The 23,463-nt window shown below is 42.7% G+C and overlaps 1 long non-coding RNA gene and 1 other non-coding gene across 3 annotated transcripts; one reads left to right on the top strand and one right to left on the bottom strand.

The window, feature by feature from the left end:
• Positions 1-10,776: 10,776 nt before the first annotated feature.
• On the top strand, positions 10,777-17,696 carry LOC115135243 (uncharacterized). 2 transcript variants are annotated; one of them, XR_003864476.2, is made up of 6 exons: positions 10,777-11,257; positions 11,729-11,797; positions 12,846-13,008; positions 13,095-13,184; positions 16,998-17,123; positions 17,229-17,696. It is a non-coding gene; the product is annotated as an uncharacterized LOC115135243 (long non-coding RNA). The 2 variants fall into 2 exon arrangements; XR_003864475.2 differs by having other exon boundaries at positions 10,782-11,257; positions 12,898-13,008.
• A 3,401-nt stretch (positions 17,697-21,097) lies between these two features.
• On the bottom strand, positions 21,098-21,191 carry trnai-uau (transfer RNA isoleucine (anticodon UAU)). Its single transcript has 2 exons — positions 21,154-21,191; positions 21,098-21,133 (listed from the first exon to the last, which is right to left on the bottom strand). It is a non-coding gene; the product is annotated as a tRNA-Ile (tRNA).
• Between the last annotated feature and the right edge of the window lie 2,272 nt (positions 21,192-23,463).

Raw genomic sequence — 23,463 nt, 5'->3', positions numbered from 1 at the left:
GTTCACTGCTCTTAGAAAAAAAAATACTATGCATGGTGAAAATAGCTGTTTTGAATCCAGTGTGGGCTCAGATCAAATTGGGAAATTAATATTTGAATCATCTGTTCTTTGAATAAAGGAGTGATCGTGACAACTAAACAGCCACAACTAAAGGTTTTCCAGTAACTTTATCTACAACTAAATCCTTATAGGATTTCCTCTTTGTGCAAAGCTTCACTACATTGCTACTCACATTGGCCGTTCTGTCATACAGCATACAGACTTCCCCAATGACCAGGGCTCTAAGTTAAAATGTTCCTACAAAAAAGTTAGGAGCACCACATAAACGTTAGGAGCACCAGGAAATATGTTTTTCTTGATTAAGATACAGCCTTTATTGGGCCTACTTGTTGTGCCCTAGAAACGAATATGTAACCCTGTAAAGACATTTGTTTACTATAAAAGCTCAAATGTTGATACAGACACCTGTCATTGAAATTACAAAGTCATTTGTGGAATATTAGGTTTCCAATAGACAGGTTGGTTGTTTAGCAACAAAATGTTGCTATGGGGCAAAACAGACAGGGTGGACTTAGATTGTTGACAAAATGTAAATTATAGTTTGTTTCCGGTGTTTATTGAAAACGTAAATACATTTGCACAATGAGCACATTTTGTCTCTCAAATAGAATTGTTATAGTTGTTGGTAAGCTAGCTAGCAACATTTTGCCATATTAGCATAGACGTGACATTAGTCAAAACACCTCAAAACAAGACATGGCATCAAAAACAGGATAAAACTATACTGAACAAAAACATAAACGCAACATGCAAAGTGTTGGTCCCATGTTTCATGAGCTGAAATAAAATATTGAAACGTTGTCAATAAAGCAGTGAATTGGGAGCTTTAAACAGTGTGCGGGGCCTTCTTGTCTAGACTAGTATTCTTTATTAGCCCAGCACCTATGTTTTTAAGGATGTGCGTATGACCACAAACTTTTCCATACGCACAAATGTTTATTTCTCTCAAATGTTGTGCAGAAATGTGTTTACATCCCTTTTAGTGAGCATTTCTCCTTTGCCAAGATAATCCACCACCTGACAGGTGTGGCACATCAAGAAGCTGATTAAACAGCATGAACATTACACAGGTGCACCTTGTGCTGGGGACAATGAACCGCAGACCACGTGTAACCATGCCAGCCCAGCACCTCCACATCCGGCTTCTTCACCTGTGGGATTGTCGGAAACCAGCCACCCGGACAGCTGATGAAATTGAGGAGTGTTTCTGTCTGTAATAAAGCCCTTTGTGGGGAACAACTCATTCTGATTGGCTCCCCAGTGGGTGGGCCTATGTCCTCCCAGGCCCACCCATGGCTGCGCCCCTGCCCAGTCATGTGAAATCCATAGATTAGAAGCCTAATGAATTTATTTCAATTCACTGATTTCCTTATATGAACTGTAACTCCGTAAAATTGTTGCATGCTGAGTTTCTATTTTTGTTCAGTATGGTTGAAATGATCCATCTACAATTCCAACATGGCAGCTTCTTGACATTGTTGCTAGCTATCTGGCCATCTAGAATCAAAACACATTGAAGAGTGCGCATAGTTTTCGTGACGTTGTCAGCTAACCCGTCCATTGAGATGCATTACATTGAACATTGAACTGTCTCTTTAAGAACGATGATGTGCAAATCTGTCATTCATTCATTGCTATGATCCTTGATCTCCTGAAGAAGCTATCCCTTTTCCATTATTTCTGTGCCTCAAAATTTTACTAACATTTATTAGGATACTAATTTTATTAAATGTATTTTACTTTTACCTTTATTTTACTAGGCAAGTCAGTTAAGAATAAATTCTTATTTTCAATGACGGCCTAGTGGGTTAACTGCCTGTTCAGGGGCAGAACGACAGATTTGTACCTTGTCAGCTCGGGGATTTGAACTTGCAACCTTCCGGTTACTAGTCCAACACTCTAACCACTAGGCTACCCTGCTGCCCGAAAGTTACCAGGTTGGTAGAGACATGCTACAGAACTTTGGCGACTAGTAAGTATTTTTGGGCTGGATGTGTCAATGTGTCGTTGATAGATGCATAATCTATGAGCAGAGTGACTGTTTCTCTGGAAGTTGTGCTGCGCCATTTTACCTACATTTTCCCCCACGTGGCCAGCCCCCCTAACAATTTGAGTTTGAGCCAATGAGCTTCAGCCCCTCGCCATTTGAGTGACAGCTAGCAAGATTCACACTTAGCAGAGCGAGAGAGAAAGCAATGATGTGGGGGACATATGTGACGTAGTGTGCAATTGTCAGGGACCACTTTTGGCTCATGAGCCCTCCTTTCAGAACTACTGTCTAAAAAGTATATAAAAGTACTGGAGAAGCTCTTTAACTAGTTAATGAGGTAACATGACTGATCCTATAGATGTACAGCTGTAAGGGTTTTCTTCTGGTGAAAGAGAGGCGGACCAAAATGCAGCGTGGTGGTTATTCATGTTTTTAATAAAGACGACTATACATGAACAGACTAAACAAAACAAGAAAAGTGAAAACCTAAACAGTCCTATCTGGTGCAAACACAGAGACAGGAACAATCACCCACAAAACCCAACACAAAACAGGCTACCTAAATATGGTTCCCAATCAGAGACAATGACTAACACCTGCCTCTGATTGAGAACCATATCAGGCCAAACATAGAAATAGACAAACCAGACACACAACATAGAATGCCCACCCAGCTCACGTCCTGACCAACACTAAAACAAGGAAAACACATACGAACGATGGTCAGAACGTGACAGAACCCCCCCCAAGGTGCGGACTCCAAACGCACAACCTAAAAGTATAGGGGAGGGTCTGGGTGGGCATCTGTCCGCGGTGGCGGCTCTTGCGCTGGACGTGGACCCCACTCCATAATTGTCTTAGTCCACCTCCTTAGCGTCCCTTGAGTGGCGACCCTCGCCACTAACCTTGGCCTAGGAAACCTAACAACGGGCCCCACTGGACTGAGGGGCAGCTCCGGACTGAGGTAGCTCGGGACTGAGGGGAAGCTCGGGGACTGAGGGGAAGCTCGGGGACTGAGGGGAAGCTCGGGACTGAGGGGAAGCTCGGGACTGAGGGGAAGCTCAGGCAGGTTGATGGATCTACCAGATCCTGGCTGGCTGGTGGTTCCGGCAGATCCTGGCTGACTGGCGGATCCTGGCCGACTGGCGGATCCTGGCCGACTGGCAGTTCTGGCAGATCCTGGCCGACTGGCAGTTCTGGCGGATCCTGGCAGACTCTGGCAGACTGGAGGATCCTGGCAGACTGGCGGATCCTGGCAGACTGGCGGATCCTGGCGGATCCTGGCTGACTGGCGGATCTAACTGATCCTGGCAGACTGGCGGATCCTGGCGGATCCTGGCTGACTGGCGGATCTAACTGATCCTGGCAGACTGGCGGCTCTGGCGGCGCTGGGCAGACTGGCGGCGCTGGGCAGACTGGCGGCACTGGCGGCGCTGGGCAGACTGGCGGCGCTGGGCCGACTGGCGGCACTGGGCATACTGGAGGCACTGGGCAGACTGGCGGAACTGGTGGCGCTGGGCAGACTGGCGGTGCTGGGCAGACTGGCGGCGCTGGCGCCTCTGGAATAAGGGGCTCTGGAGCCTCTGGAATGAGGGGCTCTGGCACCTCTGGAATGAGGGGCGGGAGCTCTGGCAGCGCCGGACAGGTGGGAGACTCCGGCTGCGCTGGAGAGGAGGAAGGCTCTGGCCGCGCTGGACAGAGAGGCTCTGGCGCCTCTGGACTGAGGAGCGGGAGGTCTGGCAGCGCCGGACAGGCGGGAGCACCTGTGTTGATGGGACGGAGAAACCGCCAGGTGCGGGGAGCCGGCACTGGTGGTACCGGGCCACACAACTCCGGGTGAGTGCAAGGAACAGGACACACCGGGTTGTGAAGGTGTACTGGAGACCTGGTGTATATCCGGCATCAAATCCCCCGGAACTCCAACACACGTTTCAGGCTGAGTACGAGGAACTGACACGGGTGACATCGGACAGCTAACACGCTCCTCAGGGCGAATGCCGTGCATACTATGCCAAACCAACAGCTTGCTCTCTACTCTGTCCAATACATCCTCAACACTCTCAGACTCAGCACTCAGCTTCGCCGACAGCTCCAATTCCATCCATGGCTCCTTACGGTAAAGAGGGGGAGTTGGCTCAGGTCTGACTCCTGACTCTGCCACACTCTCCCTGTGCCCCCCCCCAATAAATGTTTGGGGGTGCCTCTCGGGCTTCCAGCCGCTCTGCCGTGCTAGCTCCTCATAATGCCGCCTCTCTGCTTTCGCTGCCTCTAGCTCGGATTTGGGGCGGCAATATTCCCCTGGCTCTGCCCAGGTTCCTTTCCCGTCAAGGATCTCCTCCCAAGTCCATTTATCCAAATAGTGCAGCCTCTCCCACTGCTGCTGCTGCTGCTGCTGCCTCTGTTGCTTCTCCTGCTGCTGCTGTTGCTGCTGCCTCTGTTTACCACGCCGCTTGGTCCTTGGTTGGTGGGTGATTCTGTAAGGGTTTTCTTCTGGTGAAAGAGAGGCGGACCAAAATGCAGCGTGGTGGTTATTCATGTTTTTAATAAAGACGACTATACATGAACAGACTAAACAAAACAAGAAACGTGAAAACCTAAACAGTCCTATCTGGTGCAAACACAGAGACAGGAACAATCACCCACAAAACCCAACACAAAACAGGCTACCTAAATATGGTTCCCAATCAGAGACAATGACTAACACCTGCCTCTGATTGAGAACCATATCAGGCCAAACATAGAAATAGACAAACCAGACACACAACATAGAATGCCCACCCAGCTCACGTCCTGACCAACACTAAAACAAGGAAAACACATACGAACGATGGTCAGAATGTGACAACAGCACATCAGAAATCTGTTTGCTAGCTCAGTGGTTCTCAAACCTTTTGACCTGTGACCCCCAAAAAGCAGTTGTTCAAAGCTTGTATTTAGGCGTGCACAGGGTGAACACCCGTGCACAATTGTTACACAAATGTAGCCTTTTTCTCACCCATCTACACTCTATACACTATAATGACAAAGTGAAAATATGTTTTTACAGATTTTTGCAGATGTATTGAAAATTAAATGCATAAATATCTCATTTACATAAGTATTAACACCCCTTTGTTATGACACTCCAAATTGAGCTCAGGTGCATCCAATTTCCTTTTGATCACCCTTGAGATGTCACTACAACTTGATTGGAGTCCACCTGTGACCAATTCAATTGTTTGGACATGATTTAAAAAGAAACATGCCTGTCTATTTAAGGTCCCACAGTTGACAGAACGTGTCAGAGCAGAAACTATACCATGAAGTACAAGGAACTGTCCATAGAGCTCCAAGATAGAATTGGGATGAGGCATATATCTGGGGAAGGGTATAAAACAGTTTCTAGAGTATTGAAAGTTTCCAAGAGCGCAGTGGTCTCAAAATATGGAACTACCCAGACCAGAGCTGGCTGTCTGACCAAACTGAGCAACTGGGCAAGAAGGACCTTGGTCAAGGAGGTGACCAAGAGCCCAATGACCACTCTGACAGAATTACATAGTTCCTTGGCTGAGATGTGAGAACCTGCCAGAAGGACAACAGTCTCTACAACATTTCACCAATCTGGGCTTTATAGGAGAGTGGCAAGACAGAAGCCATTTCTGAGAAGAAGAAAAAAGCACATGACAGCATGCCTGGAGTTTGCAAAAAGGCATGTGGAAGACTCTATCATAAGACAAAAGATTCTATGGTCTGATGAGACAAATATTTTACTATTTGGCCTGAATAGCGTTATGTCTGGAGAAAATCAGACACAGCTCACCATCCGTCTAACACCATCCCTACTGTGAAGAATTGTGGTGGCAGCATCATGCTATGGGGAGTGGCAGTGACTGGGAGACTGGTAAGAATAGAGGGAACAATGAATGGAGACATGGAGCCAAATACAGGAAAATCCTTGATGAGAACCTGCTTCAGAGTGCAAACGACCTTAGACTGAGGCAAAGACTTACGTTCCAACAGGACAATGAACCCAAGCATACATCCAAAGCAATGCTTTAATGGCTTTAGAACAAGAATGTGAAAGTCCTTGAGTGGCCCAGCCAAAGCCCAAACTTGAGTCCCATTGAACATCTGTGGAAAAACTTGAAGATTGTTGTTCACCGCCGCTACCATCTAACGTAACAGAGCTTGAGAAAATCTCCAAGGAAGAATAGGAGAAAATCCCCGAATCCAGATGTGCAAAGCTGATACAGACATACGACTCAAAGCTGTAACCGCCGTCAAAGGTAGTTCTACAAACTATTGAATACTCATGTAAATTTGATATTTCTGTTTTTCATTTTCAATAGGTTTGGAAGAATTTCTAGAAACACTGTCATTATGGGGTATTGTGTGTAGATGAGTGAGAGAAAAAAATCTATTCCATCCATTCTGAATTTAAGCTATAACACAAAATGTGGAGTAAGTCAAGGGGTATGAATACTTTCTGAAGGTACTGTATGTAGATAACTTTGTTAGAAAGAATACTGTATTTCTGAATGTAAACAAATGTCTCAACTTACCCCACTCTCCCCTACAGCGAAGCCTAATTATTCTGGCTGAATATTTTACTAGGCGCACTGGTGCTCCCAAATTCCAAGTCACACAGCAAAATAATTATTAGCATATGTGATAAAAATGGTCGCACTTTAGAGCCCTGCCCATGAATATGTTACTTCACGATAGCATTCTCGGTGTTGTTGGGGTGAAAGATGAGTCAGAGCGGAGAAAGTGATTTATTTTCCAATGAATGACAGTTCGGTCATCCCAGGGCAGATGAAGGAGGAGATAAAGGAACAGGCCCCACCACCACGCTCAAAAACCCTTCACCTTCTGTTCATTCCCAAGTCTCACCACTATCTCACCCTTTCACAGGTCTTTTTTCACCGAAAAAAAGATAGAGCTTCTGTTTGACCCCCTAGATGCACCACACCTCTCCAAAGCATCATGCCTGTTCAAGTGGTAAATGTCTGTTTTCCAACTGTGCTTTCTGTTTGTTGTAAATGTGTCTTTGTATAAAACGTTATATGCTGCTATTTTAGCCAGGTCGCTCATAAAACATAGATTTTTAATCTCAATGAGATTAACTTCGTAAAATAAAATTCAATACCGATATGATGACGAACCAAACCCTGTACATATGCTGCTAGGCCTACACCTTGCCTCATTTAGTCGTCAGACTGAGGAAGGAGATTTTGAGAAGAATTTAGCTTTGATATATGGAGACCTTGTGAAATCAATGTGACAGAACACCATCCAACAAGTACTGTTCCAACATGATAAAACTGGAAAGGGAAAACTATGCGTGCCATTTCACTGGAACACATACCTGTGTCACAAAAGATGTGCACACAAGCAACTACATGAACAACACAAACACACATTCAGTGTTTCACTACAGTCCTGTTCATCATTTAGCCAACACCAATCCACACAAAATATGTCAGAGAAGAAACTCAGGATTCATTTACCCAAGGGCACATTTGAGTTGAGCGTGGACTGATGAGAAAAAAAAGATAAAACACTCCTGGAAATGTTTGGATAGACAAACAAGTGTGTTGTGGTTATGATGGTGTGTTTGGCATGTCTCCATCAAAACCTGTCTATGCTGAACCGACAAGCTTTCATACAATACACTGTCTCCACAAATGGAGATATGGTGGTGTGTGTGTGCCTTAGGAGGCCTATATGGGCAGAGAGCAGCAGATCGGCCTATGACTCCCAGAGTACAGTACAAGAACATGTGTCTTAATGGGGTTACCCTGCATTCATAATCAAGTGGGAAGGTAGTATTTACTACATATGACTGGGACAAATCCACTTCAACACCCTCCAACTGGTAATTAGCCTACTAGTAGGAAACTTGTCTATCATCCCTGAGCTCCAACTTCTCCCACATGCTGACCTCTAACGTCACCTACTAAGGAAATTACCTCGATAACCAGGTATTAAATTGGGCCGGGTCCCGCTGGGTCCGGGACCTGGCACCTATGATCCAAATGAGAGCCAGACGGAGCTGAGACCCATTTCCTTAGGTAATACAAAATTTGAATTTTCTCCAGAAAAATTGTTGCTCATTTTCCTCACCAAACAACACAAGTAAGCAACAGCGAAATTAGACAACCCCATAGTAGAATCGTTTAGGTCAGCTTTTCGCATTCTACTGTATGCAAGAAAATGATATTCATTTTGAGTGCCGCACGGGAAGAGAAACATGCAAGCATTGTAGCCTACAACATTCTTAATGCAGTCGCGGGAAAACACATTTGAAAGCAGTTTTGATGGCAAAAGAGGAGGATCACAGAGCGTTCTAGTGTACACTTATTTCTCAAATCCCCCAAATTTGGGAACCGTTTTAGAACCGGAGTTTTTAGCAGCGGCATGGTTTATGCGCACCTAGCATGTTACTAAATGTAACATGGGTCAGGTGTAACATGGAGGCCTACAGTATATTCGCAGTACATGATCCTTGGCTGAGTACCAGATGAACTTTTTTTTTTGGGGGGGGGGGGGACATTCAAGCCTTCAATATGTTGCTAACTAGCAACAAGACAATGCTTAGAGTTTGATCTAGCTAAATGCAGATGGGCAACCCTCAGCCTATTTATTTATAGCCAATATTCCTCATCAGTTGGGCTACAGCAGGTGATACTGTTTATTGTTGAATAGCACAACTCCCTGGTAACATGGATCAAAATGTTATTGGGCTCAATTCTGAAGGGGGGAATTATATTTTAGACCATTTCACAGACATTTGTCCCACAAAATAATTGTAGATCCATCTGTATGCTGTGATATGTGCTTTTGTCAGCATATGTTGTTTAGGCTAACATTTCAAACTCCTTGAGCCCCACCGTATCGCCGGCGCGTTTGGAACTTCTAACCCCTTTTAAACATTTGCGCTACAGACTTTGGGGTTGTACCATTGAATGTGTCTATTTATTTTGCATCCATAGATACCAGCCATTAGTCTGTGTGATAAACGGGGGCTGAGCTAGAGGGGTTTTTGGTGAGACAAGGGCAGTCAATTACATAGTTCTTAGTCATACAATTTGGGATGAGTGTGTGTCTTCTCACAAAAACATCTGTAGAGTCCCAAATGGTTTGTGCTATATTATGACCCAGCTATGAAAAGCTGAGACTCTCACAAGCACGTACATGTGATCAGTCTTGCTCTATGATGCTCAGAGTAGTTAGAAGGTAAGAGATTCTTCTACATAGAAGGTCATTGGAAATCCCAGGACATAGTGCCTATAATACTGTAATAAACTCAAATAGTTGCTGCCACAAACTCCAAAAAGTTGTCACTGACTAGTTGGATATTAATTTCCTATCTATTCTCCTAAATGAATTCTTATCAGGTTTTTGTTTGGTGGAGCTTATTTTTGTTGTTGTTGACATTTGTCAATAAAACTCATGAATGCAAGAGTTTGTCAAATTGTTTTGTTTTGTATTTGTTGGCCTGGTTTTCCTGAAAGTAAAATACTTCAATGGGATGCTAAATATAGAGCAGTGATAAAAATGCAGATTTTTGCTGGGGTCCTCGGGCCTGGTGTTAAATTGAAAAACTCCTCCATACAGCTACAGAGCTTGTGAGAGTCTTGAGGATACTGGTGGGGAGAAGACTTTTCATTTTTGCAGTACAAGAGGGACAAGTTCATCACCTGCTGTGACCTTGTTTCCACTGATCTCATGCTGATTGCATTTAGCGTTCAAGTGTTCCTGGGAGGGCACTAAATGGACAAAAGGTTAAATCCCTCGACACCGAATGTTTTTTAAATCAGCTGTGTTCTTTCTGTGTAAGAGTCAATTATATGAAACTTGGAGTCATTTAATTTGAGATGATGTCAAATCCTGAGTGTTTGTATTGGGGTCGGGAAGAGGAGGAGGGGGAGAGGGGAGAGGGGAGGGGAGTTGAGCGGAGTGGAGGGGGAGGCCAGCTGCCAAAGCTCTCTCTGCTCAGTTTTCTCGACTGTAAAATCTCTCTCCTCTATCATGTGTTACTTTTCTTCATAATGGATCCATCCACTCACACACTGTTGTCTAAATTAATTAGGTGCTACCTAAATAACAGCTTATAGCCTATTCCTAAAGAGTTTTCTTATCAGCTTTTCACATTCCCCTAACATCCATTTGTTTTACACGTTCTTGCCCGCAACATTTATATTTGACCATGTTTTCTATAGTGTAATGTATACAGTAGGATGTATTCAACATTGAATCAGTATAGGAAAACATTCTGATCAAGTTCAGGGAGCATTCTCAAACATGCGCACACAGACAAATCAGTATAAATCAACATTCTGACATTTAAAAGAAACTGTATGCATGTCAACAGAAAGGTTGCGAATGATGCATCAATCAAATGTGTCTAAATCGTTCAACGAAAGAGAGGCGTGGCCAGTCACGACCAGCCACCAAGCCTCATTGATGTATTTAACTAGCGACCCAACTCATAGCATGGACAACAGCGCCCCCGTGTGGAACTTGATACAGTACATTGCAGGCTGGCCAGAGAAGTATACTAAATACACCATTCTAATGTAATACTGGTAAATTACCTCAACTACAGTCACTCTCACCTTGTTCCAGTTCAAATGCAGTTAATTATCAAATACCATCCCCTTTAGTGAAGTTAAACAGCAAGTCTTATTACAGCCCAATAGATTTGTGTAGAAATTCCTTCATGCTGCCTCCTATTTATAGATAATGAGAGGGAACAACTTCAGCTCAGTTGATGAAATACTGTGCGGGTCAGAAACACACTTCTTACATTTACAGCTAAAAACGAATAATATATTTGCACTCTATATTAAGCCTTAGCAAAGTCCTTCCACCAAATAGTGTCACACAAACAGAATAACTAGAAAATTGCTAGTCCTACACATTGAGGTGTGCTACAAGGTAACTGGTAACTCTGTAAACAGGAGTAGGTGGATCACCGGTCACTGAGCTGGCAAGCTAAAGTTAGCTAGTTAGTCACATACATGTACGTTCAGCATAATGATTATTTATCTTAAGAAGTCAGCATGGCTTAACATAGTTTATTTCGTTTTTGACCTCGACATTGTTGCTGGATAGATACTTTCATACCTAATATGCTGGCGCTGCTAGCTAGCTAATGCTAACGGCGCTAGCTAACCTCATATCTGGATGACTCACTCTAGTTCCCGAGAGAGCAGCATACTGGTAAGTCAACTTTGCTTTCAAGCTTTGTAATCATCTGTAAAGTTCTTTTACATGCAATCATACAAGCTAGATATATGGATATATTGTTAAAAAGCCTGATGTAATTCGTTGGTTGTTTCCTTGGAGCTAGCTAAGCTATCACTAGCTAGCTAGGTGGATAATAATGTAATGTAGTTGGCTACAGCAACGTTACAGTATAATATAGCCTTGTTACAACTAGTTGGTTGATATGGGGTGTAGTGTGCTAGCGTCGTTGTTAGCCTATTTTACCAGGTCAAAAATAAAAACATAATGGTTGTGTACACTCTAGCTGGATAGAATTGTTTGGTTTGGTGGCAGATTTTCTAAAGAAAATAGACATATACAGTATATGATCAGCAATTCTCAATCAGTTCAGATACACAGCGAACCCATGTTGAAGTTCATTCATACATGTGGACACTAATTATTGTTAATATTCCAATTCTCTAGGCCCTCCATTCCCAAACCTGAAGCCCCCTGTCCCCAGCAGGAAAGACCAGGAAAAAGTGCTAGCTTAAGGTACAACTTCCGTTTTGAGGAAATATAAGACAACTCAATGTCACATTTATATTTAGAGTTACTGATATGAATAGAAGCATATACAAGCAATCTATTAAATGTATTTTTATTAAACCCCATTTTACATCAGCAGTAGTCACAACGTGCTTATACAGATACCCAGCCTAAACTCCGATGAGCCTTGAGCAGGTCAGGGTTCCATAGCTGCAGACAGAAACAGCAGAGACTGGATGAGCAGCACGACCAGGTGGACTGGAGACAGGGACAAGCCAGGAGTCGTCAGGCCAGATAGTCCTGAGGCCATGGTCCTAGAGCTCATGTCCTGCATCCTTTATTTAAATTGAGTGTAGACTAAGCCCTAGAGGTTTGTAACTTCACATGATTTAGCCTACTTGTCAATCCAGATCCTTTTTACTGTACACGGTTGATAGTCATTTCTCCCAAGCTAATCACTGATTGGCCTACGACAAGGATGTAGTCAGGTTGATACTTTCTAAGTCATAATAACACAGAACATACACACACACACACATCAGATTGCATGGGCAAGTACAATGAGCGGTAGGGAAAATTAAGTCTGCTGCGTGGGTTGCCAGACACACACACACACAAACTTAATTTGTTGTATTGTATTTATTATGGGTCCCCATTAGCTGCTGCCAAGACAGCGGTTACTCTTCTTCGGGTCCAGCAAAATTAAGGCAGTTATACAATTTGAAAAACATTACAATACATTAAGTGTGTGCCCTCAGGCCACTACTCTACTACCAGATATCTACAACACAAAATCCTTGTGTACGTGTGTGTACAGTGCGTATGGTATCGTGTGTATGCATGGGTCTCTTCACAGTCCCCGCTGTTCCATAAGGTGTTTTTTTGTTCCACCTATTTTTAAATCTAATTTTGCTGCTTGCATGAGTTACTTGATGTGGAATAGAGTTCCATGTAGTCATGGCTCTGTGTACTATTGTGCACCTCCCATAGTCTGTTCTGTTTAGGTTAGTGTGTAGTCATTAAAATTATATTGTGCCCATGTCTTTCCACCAAGCTGGGCCAGGCCTGGAGTGGGTGACTTGTAATCCGTCTTTCCACCAAGCTAGGCCTGGAGTGGGTGACAGGTAACCCTCTTTCCACCAAGCTGGGCCAGGCCTGGAGTGGCACGCTGGAACTTCCAGAGGCTTGTAGACCTGAAGCAGTGTGATGTGGTGCAGGTAATTATCAAATACACATATATATATATATTAACTCACTCTGTTTTGTTGTATAATTTTAACTGAAAAAATGGTTCCTCTTTGAGATCTGACACCCCTATTAGCTCAACCACAGTCTTCACAGCTGCAGTCGTCTGCCCCTGCATCTGCTACACCGGCCACGACAGGTGATACAGGTAATTATCAGGTACATGTATACACCCATGCACACTGTCCCTCACTTGGGGGTCTATTCAATCAGATCCGAATTAGCCGACATCCACATAGCGGTTGTTTTGGAGACGTCTGATGTGGAACTGTGTTAGAACTGTCAAATTCACAAGCGTCTCCTGGCATTATACCTAAAGCGGACATTGCCATTGGCTTCACTGAGTCGCATTAACAGAAATCTCATGCAGCCCTGTTTACAAGTTAGAACATTGCAATTTGAGATGTAATCTACATCTCGACTAGGCTGACAGAAATCCTCATTATTTAGTTTAATGATTTAGAATTTGAGCGTCGTTATTTCTATATAACCTACACTTTCTGGTTCTGAACTTTTAAAGAGAGTAGGAGGGGTGTAGTTTTGTGACAATGATCAAGAGCTGCTGCTTACTGATTTGATAGATCCAACGCAGTTACACCTCAGACACTGTGTCGGCTATCGCCGGTTAACACTTGATCTGATTTGAATCTAGGCCTTACAACTAAATAGATTTAATGAGTGCATGATTACAGTGGCTTACGAAAGTATTCACCCCCCTTGGCATTTTTCCTCTTTTGTTGCCTTACAAACTGGAGTTAAAATATATATTTTTTTGGGGGGGGGGTTGATCATTTGATTTACACAACATGCAAAATATTTTTTATTGTGTAACAAACAACAAATAACACAAATACAGAACTTGAGCGTGCATAGCTATTCACCCCCGCAAAGTGAACACTTTGTAGAGCCACCTTTTGTAGCAATGACAACTGCAATTCTCTTGAGGTATGTCTCTATAAGCTTGCCACATCTAACCACTAGGATTGTTGCCTATTCTTCAAGGCAAAACTGCTCCATCAAGTTGGATGGGTTCCGCTGGTGTACAGCAATCTTTAAGTCATACCACAGATTCTCAATTGGATTGAGGTCTGGGCTTTGAATAGGACATTCCAAGACATTTAAATGTTTCCCCTTAAACCACTTGAGTGTTGCTTTAGCAGCATGCTTAGGGTCATAGTCCTGCTGGAAGGTTAACCTCCGTCCCAGTCTCAAATCTCTGGAAGACTGAAACAGGTTTCCCCCAAGAATTTCCCTGTATTCAGCACCATCCATCATTCTTTCAATTCTGACCAGTTTCTCAGTCCCTGCCGATTTAAAAAATAAATTGAAAAAAATCCCCACAGCATGATGCTGCCACCACCATGCTTCTCTATGGGGATGGTGTTCTCGGGGTAATGAGAGGGGTTGGGTTTGCGCCAGACATAGCATTTTCCTTGATGGCCAAAAATCTCAATTTTAGTCTCATCTGACCAGAGTATCTTCTTCCATATGTTTGGGGAGTCTCCCATATGCCTTTTGGTGAACACCAAACGTGTTTGCATATTTTTTTTCTTTAAGCAATGGCTTTTTTCTGGCCACTCTTCCATAAAACCCAGCTCTGTGAAGTGTACGGCTTAAAGTGGTCCTATGGACAGATACTCCAATCTCCACTGTGGAGCTTTGCAGCTCCTTCGGGGTTATCTTTGGTCTCTTTATTGCCTCTCTGATTAATGCCCTCCTTTCCTGGTCCGTGAGTTTTGGTGGGCGACCCTCTCTTGGCAGGTTTGTGTTGGTGCCATAGTCTTTAAAAAAAAATTGTAATGGATTTAATGGTGCTCCGTGGGATGTTCAAAGTTTCAGGTATTTATTTATAACCCAACCCTGATCTGTACTTCTCCACAACTTTGTCCCTGACCTGTTTGGAGAGCTCCTTGGTCTTCATGGTGCCCCTTGCTTAGTGGTGTTGCAGACTCTGGGGCCTTTCGGAACAGGTGTGTGTATATACAGTGGGGCAAAAAAAGTATTTAGTCAGCCACCAATTGTGCAAGTTCTCCCACTTAAAAAGATGAGAGGCCTGTAATTTTCATCATAGGTACACTTCAACTATGACAGACAAAATGAAAAAAAAAATCCAGAAAATCACATTGTAGGATTTTTAATGAATTTATTTGCAAATTATGGTGGAAAATAAGTATTTGGTCACCTACAAACAAGCAAGATTTCTGGCACTCACAGACCTGTAACTTCTTCTTTAAGAGGCACCTCTGTCCTCCACTCGTTACCTGTATTAATGGCACCTGTTTGAACTTGTTATCAGTATAAAAGACACCTGTCCACAACCTCAAACAGTCACACTCCAAACTCCACTATGGCCAAGACCAAAGAGCTGTCAAAGGACACCAGAAACAAAATTGTAGACCTGCACCAGGCTAGGAAGACTGAATCTGCAATAGGTAAGCAGCTTGGTTTGAAGAAATCAACTGTGGGAGCAATTATTAGGAAATGGAAGACATACAAGACCGCTGATAATCTCCCTCGATCTGGGGCTCCACACAAGATCTCACCCTGTGGGGTCAAAATGATCACAAGAACGGTGAGCAAAAATCCCACAACCACACGGGGGGACCTAGTGAATGACCTGCAGAGAGCTGGGACCAAAGTAACAAAGCCTACCATCAGTAACACACTACGCCGCCAGTGACTCAAATCCTGCAGTGCCAGACGTGTCCCCCTGCTTAAACCAGTACATGTCCAGGCCCGTCTGAAGTTTGCTAGAGAGCATTTGGATGATCCAGAAGAAGATTGGGAGAATGTCATATGGTCAGATGAAACTAAAAATATAACTTTTTGGTAAAAACTCAACTCGTCGTGTTTGGAGGACAAAGAATGCTGAGTTGCATCCAAAGAACACCATACCTACTGTGAAGCATGGGGGTGGAAACATCATGCTTTGGGGCTGTTTTTCTGCAAAGGGACCAGGACGACTGATCCGTGTAAAGGAAAGAATGAATGGGGCCATATATCGTGAGATTTTGAGTGAAAACCTCCTTCCATCAGCAAGGGCATTGAAGATGAAATGTGGCTGGGTCTTTCAGCATGACAATGATCCCAAACACACCGCCCGGGCAACGAAGGAGTGGCTTCGTAAGAAGCATTTCAAGGTCCTGGAGTGGCCTAGCCAGTCTCCAGATCTCAACCCCATAGAAAATCTTTGGAGGGAGTTGAAAGTCCGTGTTGCCCAGTAACAGCCCCAAAACATCACTGCTCTAGAGGAGATCTGCATGGAGGAATGGGCCAAAATACCAGCAACAGTGTGTGAAAACCTTCTGAAGACTTACAGAAAACGTTTGACCTCTGTTATATACTGTTATATACTGTATATTGTTGGCAATGACAAAGTATTGAGATAAACTTTTGTTATTGACCAAATACTTATTTTCCACCATAATTTACAAATAAATTCATTAAAAATCCTACAATGTGATTTTCTGGATTTTTTTTCCTCATTTTGTCTGTCATAGTTGAAGTGTACCTATGATGAAAATTACAGGCCTCTCATCTTTTTAAGTGGGAGAACTTGCACAATTGGTGGCTGACTAAATACTTTTTTGCCCCACTGTATATACTGAGATCATGTGCCACTTAAATAAAGTCCACCTGTGTGCAATCTAACTAATTATATGACTTCTGAAGGTAATTGGTTGCACCAGATCTTATTTAGGGGCTTCATAGCAAAGGGGGTGAATACATATGCATGTGCCACTTTACCATTTAAAAAAATATATATTTTTAAACAAGTTATTTTTTTCATTTCACTTTACCAATTTGGACTATTATGTGTATGTCCATCACATGAAATCCAAATAAAGTCCATTGAAATTACAGGTTGTAATGCAACAAAATAGAAAAAACGCCAAGGGGGATGAATACTTTTGCAAGGCACTGTATTTTCAGTGAAGAAAATTGTGCCTGTCTCTTTTAGATCTGCCACCCCCAGCAGTTCATCTGCAGTCACAGCAGTCCTCTGCTTAATTTACCAGCTGCACCAGGTCCTACTACACTGGCCGTTAAGGAAGAAACTATTTTTACGATACCCAGATGAATACAGGTTATTCAGAATTATATTGCATATGCTCACCCACACCAACAGATGTACACACAGACATGTTGTTGAGCTGTATACTTACTGTCACTTTGTGCATCTCTCTTTCAGATCTGCCATGTACTCCTCCACTGCCTGACAGCCTCACCCAGAAGTGCATACACAGGGCCTAGCAAGACTGACAAAGCAGAGATGGGTGGCTGACAAGGAAAAATAAAACATGCACTCAAATACATTATACACAATGTAAATGAGTTGTAATTACTTGTTCATTTAATGTTTGGTCCATTTTATTTTAGGATTGGATAGATCTACTCCTTCATAACCATTGTCAATATCTACATAATTACTCTAAATATCTATCAAATCAAAGTGTGATTGATAAATTTGTAAAGGCTATGGCTTAATGTTTACAGTTTGGGGAATTCTGTGTGCTTTTTTCTGAGTTGAAAAACATGTCTCCCTCTCACACACACATTAGACCCAATGTAAATCAATTGTAATAACTTGTTTATTTTATGTATGCTACATTTTATTTGAGGAAAATATCTGCAATAAACTACATTCAGTTAAATCAAATGTATTTATATATCAGCTGATATCTCAAAGTGCTGTACAGAAACTCAGCCTAAAACCCCAAACAGCAAGCAATGCAGGTGTAGAAGCACGGTGGCTAGGAAAAACTCCCTAGAAAGGCCAAAACCTAGGAAGAAACCTAGAGAGGAACCAGGCTATGAGGGGTGGCCAGTCCTCTTCTGGCTGTGCCGGGTAGAGATTATAACAGAACATGGCCAAGATGTTCAAATGTTCATAAATGACCAGCATGGTCAAATAATAATAATCACAGTAGTTGTCGAGGGTGCAGAAAGTCAGCACCTCAGGAGTAAATGTCAGTTGGCTTTTCATAGCCGATCATTAAGAGTATCTCTACCACTCCTGCTGTCTCTAAAGAGTTGAAAACAGCAGGTCTGGGACAGGTAGCACGTCCGGTGAACAGGTCAGGATTCCATAGCCGCAGGCAGAACAGTTGAAACTGGAGCAGCAGCACGGCCAGGTGGACTGGGGACAGCAAGAAGTCATCATGCCAGGTAGTCCTGAGACATGGTCCTAGGGCTCAGGTCCTCCGAAAGAGAATTAGAGAGAGCATACTTAAATTCACACAGGACACCGGATGAGACAGGAGAAGTACTCCAGATATAAGAAACTGACCCTAGCCCCCCGACACAAACTACTGCAGCATAAATACTGGAGGCTTAGACAGGAGACACTGGCCCCATCCGATGATACCCCCGGACAGGGCCAAACAGGAAGGATATAACCCCACCCACTTTGCCAAAGCACAGCCCCCACACCACTAGAGGGATATCTTCAACCACCAACTTACCATCCTGAGACAAGGCCGAGTACAGCCCACAAAGATCTCCGCCACGGCACAACCCAAGGGGGTGGCGCCAACCCAGACAGGAAGATCACGTCAGTGACTCAACCCACTCAAGTGACGCACCCCTCCTAGGAACGGCATGAAAGAGCACCAGTAAGCCAGTGACTCAGCCCCTGTAATAGGGTTAGAGGCAGAGAATCCCAGGGGAAAGAGGGGAACCGGCCAGGCAGACAGCAAGGGTGGTTCGTTGCTCCAGAGCCTTTCCGTTCACCTTCACACTCCTGGGCCAGACTATACTCAATCATATGACCCACTGAAGAGATGAGTCTTCAGTAAAGACTTAAAGGTTGAGACGAGTCTGCGTCTCTCACATGGGTGGGCAGACCATTCCATAAAAATGGAGCTATATAGGAGAAAGCCCTGCCTCCAGCTGTTTGCTTAGAAATTCTAGGGACAATTAGGAGGCCCGCGTCTTGTGACCGTAGCGTACGTGTAGGTATGTATGGCAGGACCAAATCAGAAAGATAGGTAGGTGCAAGCCCATTTAATGCTTTGCAGGTTAGCAGTAAAACCTTGAAATCAACCCTTGCCTTAACAGGAAGCCAGTGTATGATCACATCTTTTGGTTCTAGTCAGGATTCTAGCAGCTGTATTTAGCACTAACTGAAGTTTATTTAGTGCTTTATCCGGGTAGCTGGAAAGTAGAGCATTGCAGTAGTTTAACCTAGAAGTAACAAAAGAATGGAATAATTTTTGGACAGAAAGTTTCTGATTTTTGCAATGTTACGTAGATGGAAAAAAGCTGTGCTTGAAACAGTCTTGATATGTTAGTCAAAAGAGAGATCAGGGTCCAGAGTAACGCCGAGGTCCTTCACAGTTTTATTTGAGACGACTGTACAACCATCAAGATTAATTGTCAGATTCAACAGAAGATCTCTTTGTTTCTTGGGACCTAGAACAAGCATCTCTGTTTTGTCCGAGTTTAGAGGTAGAAGGTTTGCAGCCACCACTTCCTTATGTCTGTAACACAGGCTTCTAGCGAGGGCCATTTGGGGGCTTCACTTTGTGGCCAGAACTTGTCCGTGTAGACCAATTTGGGTTTCCAATCTCTCCAAAAGAATGTGGTGATCAATGGTATCAAAAGCAGCACTAAGGTCTAGAAGCACGAGGACAGATGCAGAGCCATTTAACACCTTCACAAGTGCAATCTCAGTGCTATGATGGGGTCTGAAACCAGACTGAAGCATTTCGAATACATTGTTTGTCGTCAGGAAAGCAGTGAGTTGCTGCGCAACAGCTTTTTCTAACATTTTTGAGAGGAATGGAAGATTCGATATAGGCCGATAGTTTTTTATATTTTATGGGTCAAGGTTTGGCTTTTTCAAGAGGCTTTATTACTGCCACTTTTAGTGAGTTTGGTACACATCCGGTGGATAGAGAGCCGTTTATTATGTTCAACATAGGAGGGCCAAGCACAGGAAGCAGCTCTTTCAGTAGTTTAGTTGGAATAGGGTCCAGTATGCAGCTTGAAGGTTTAGAGGCCATTATTATTTTCATCATTGTGTCAAGAGATACAGTACTAAAACACTTGAGTGTCTCTCTTGATCCTAGGTCCTGGCAGAGTTGTGCAGACTCAGGACAACTGAGCTTTGAAGGAATATGCAGATTTAAAGAGGAGACAGTAATTTGCTTTCTAATAATCATTATCTTTTCCTCAAAGAAGTTCATGAATTTATTACTGCTGAAGTGAAAGCCATCCTCACTTGGGGAATGCTGCTTTTTAGTTAGCTTTGAGACAGTATCAAAAATAAATGTTGGATTGTTCTTAAAGCAATGTCTTTGGTTTATTGGATATTTCTCTGAATACAATGTGTGAGAAGGAAGTTGGCAGACCTGCAACCCTTGGACAGTGTAGGTTTGTCATCTGGAGCTGAAAAATAGAGAGCCAGGGAGGAAGAGTGCAGTTTAAAGGTTTATCATAAATACTGACAATTCTATAATGAATACATATTAGAATAATAATAGAGAGATCAATAGTATGATTGTTTTGTGTTTTATATACTCAATCAAGTAGTGTCCCAAGGTGGGATCGAACCGTGTCTCAAAAGCCGCAGAAAAAGTCAAGTAAGGTCACCAAAATGTCCGTTATAGCTATACACGACTGGCCCCCGGGATAGGAGTGTGGATGATAGCTATTTTGTTGTATGTCTTCATAAAACAGCAGGAATATATGTTAATGATAACATGTAGCTAAGAAATAGCATGTAGCTAAGACATGACAAATCGTGATTAAATCGAATCAAATCAAATTGTATGGGTCACACATACACGTGGTTTGCAGATGTTACTGCGAGGGTAGCGAAATGCATGTGCTTCTAGTTCCCACAGTGCAGCAATATCTAACAAGTAATATCTAGGCTAACTCTACCTACATTTTTATATTTGTACTAGGCAAAAAAATATGTTAGAGAAGAAAGTCCCTACCTGATATTGTCTTGGTCTACACTGCTTAATTGACACTCACTGACAGTTTAGGTAGGTACTGAGCGGCTGGTTCACGTATTCAATATTATCTCAAGTTCAACGGCAGTAAAAATACTGCTCCAGGTGAGGCTCGAACTCACAACCTCGGCATAGCTCTACAATGTACTGTCATATAAGTACCGCGCGCTAACCGATTGCGCCACTGGAGCTCCACTTCTACGGCTCAGCAATAGAGATTATGAACAGTGTAAACCGGATGCTATCCTCTTTTTTTTAAAGGATTTATTTATCGGTAATTATATTGTCTGTTATGTGTTACAACACAACCAGAACCATACAGCAACACTCATAGAAACCGATCAAGACCCGACTAAGCTTTAATAAATTACTGATTTGCCGAATCACTCGTTTGCGTTGTTTGAACATAGCTAACTAGCTTGCTAATGTTAGTTCGCCTGAACTGCTCATTGGATGGATAGAGAGCTATCCGTTGTCGAGTCTATTGTGACTAAATTGTATTTTCCTATATTGGCCGTGTGTATTTCACAGCTAATCTGGAAAGTGATATAATATTGTGTGGTTGTAGTATGAATATTAATTTCATAACAAGTTGCTAATTTCTGTGAAATCGTGGCTGCTACAGGGTCCTAACTAGTTACCACAGCCACAAAGTTATGGCTAAACCCCACATAGTTCTACAGTTTATGTTCCTAACCGTAACCCTAACTTAACAACACGGCTAACCTTAATTCTAGCCCTAACCTTAAATTAAGGAACAATGTCAGCATTGCTGGTTTGGCAAAAAAAAGGTAGGTGTATAAAACAATATCTTGCAGGATTCAACCGTTGGAATTGTAAGAGTTGTTGCCCTGTCCCTGTGGACTTTCGATCACCATAAAGACAATGCACAATACAGTAATTGATTGACTACATTGACACATCAACTGGTTTGTGATGTGATGATTTGCATCAGTTGGTAGTAGAGAATGATGCTTTTAACTCTAGTCTTGTGGGTTCAATTCCCATGGGGGACCAGTAGGAAATGCATGCCCTCACTACTGTAAATTGCTTTGGATAAGGGTGTCTACTAAATTGTAAAACGACTGATAGAAATAAGTTGCATTTGCAAAGTATTTCAAGAAACTGGAAAATAAATATCAAGCAAGTATTTATATATTCCACAAGTATTAACTGTTTTGCACAGATAATTATCAGACTGAAGTTACACATGCTGGTAAACACTCAAATACATTTAGTTAACCTTTTTTCACAAAAGTAGTGCACTAGTCCTGTGTTCATCCTGCAGCACCCCCACCCCCAAACTACTTCCCGAAGCTATGTTGACTAAACGTGTTCTTTCTCTTCAGGCTACCCTCTATAACATGATGCGGTTTTGCTTGTGTATAATAATCTATTTTCGAAAAAGAGTCCATTGTTTTATTGTAGTATGGTTATGTTAAAACATTGTAAACTGAATGAAAAACACTGTTAGTCTAGACATGTATGGTAGGGATAGTTTATTGGAGGATCACAATTCAACATGTCAACAACCATACTTGACAACATGAATTCAGATCATTATCATCTATCCACTAATTTAAGCAATCATCTGTCTTGTATCTGGATGGATGGATAGATGGAGGGAGAGAGGGATGGAAATGTAGCATATGTAGCAGCCTTCTTTAACATATGCTTGGGAGATAAATCTGTCACATGACCTTCATCGCCAAGGAGGCAGATTAGCAAGAACTAATCTGATTTCACAAATGTATGTCTAGACTGAGCTCCCAGCAGACTGTGGCTCCTGCCAAGCTCCAGGATATCGACAGAGAGGGGATGTAGTGTGGAGAGATGGAGCTCATTAACTTCTTCAGGATTGGTGGGACAGTTGAGCTAACATAGGCTAATGCGATTAGCATGAGGTTGTAAGTAACAAGAACATTTCCCAGAACATAGAAGTATCTGATATTGTCAGAAAGATTAAATTATTGTTATTCTAACTGCACTGTCCAATTTACAGTAGCTAATACAGTGAAAGAATACCATGCTATTGTTTGAGGAGAGTGCACAGTTTTGAACATGAAAAGTTATTAATAAACATATTAGGCACATTTGGGCAGTCTTGATACATCATTGTGAATAGAAATTCAATGGTTCATTGGATCAGTCTAAAACTTTGCGCGCACAAGGTTGCCATCTAGTGGCCAATGTCTAAATTGCATCCGGGCTGGAATAATACATTATGGCCTTTCTCTTGCATTTGAAAGATGATGGTACAACAAAATACAAAACCAGTTTTTTTTCTTTGTATTATCTTTTACCAGATCTAATGTGTCATATTCTCCTACATTCCTTTCACATTTCCACAAACTTCAAAGAGTTTCCGTTCAAATGGTACCAAGAAAATGCATATCCTTACTTCAGGGCCTGAGCTACAGGCTGTTAGATTCGGGTATGTCATTTTAGGCCAAAATTGGAAAA

The sequence above is a fragment of the Oncorhynchus nerka genome, linkage group LG10 (assembly GCF_034236695.1).
Source record: "Oncorhynchus nerka isolate Pitt River linkage group LG10, Oner_Uvic_2.0, whole genome shotgun sequence".
Lineage (NCBI taxonomy): Eukaryota > Metazoa > Chordata > Actinopteri > Salmoniformes > Salmonidae > Oncorhynchus > Oncorhynchus nerka.
The sequence above is the reverse complement of the archived record's forward strand: the minus strand, read 5'-3'. Positions and strand labels throughout refer to the sequence as shown.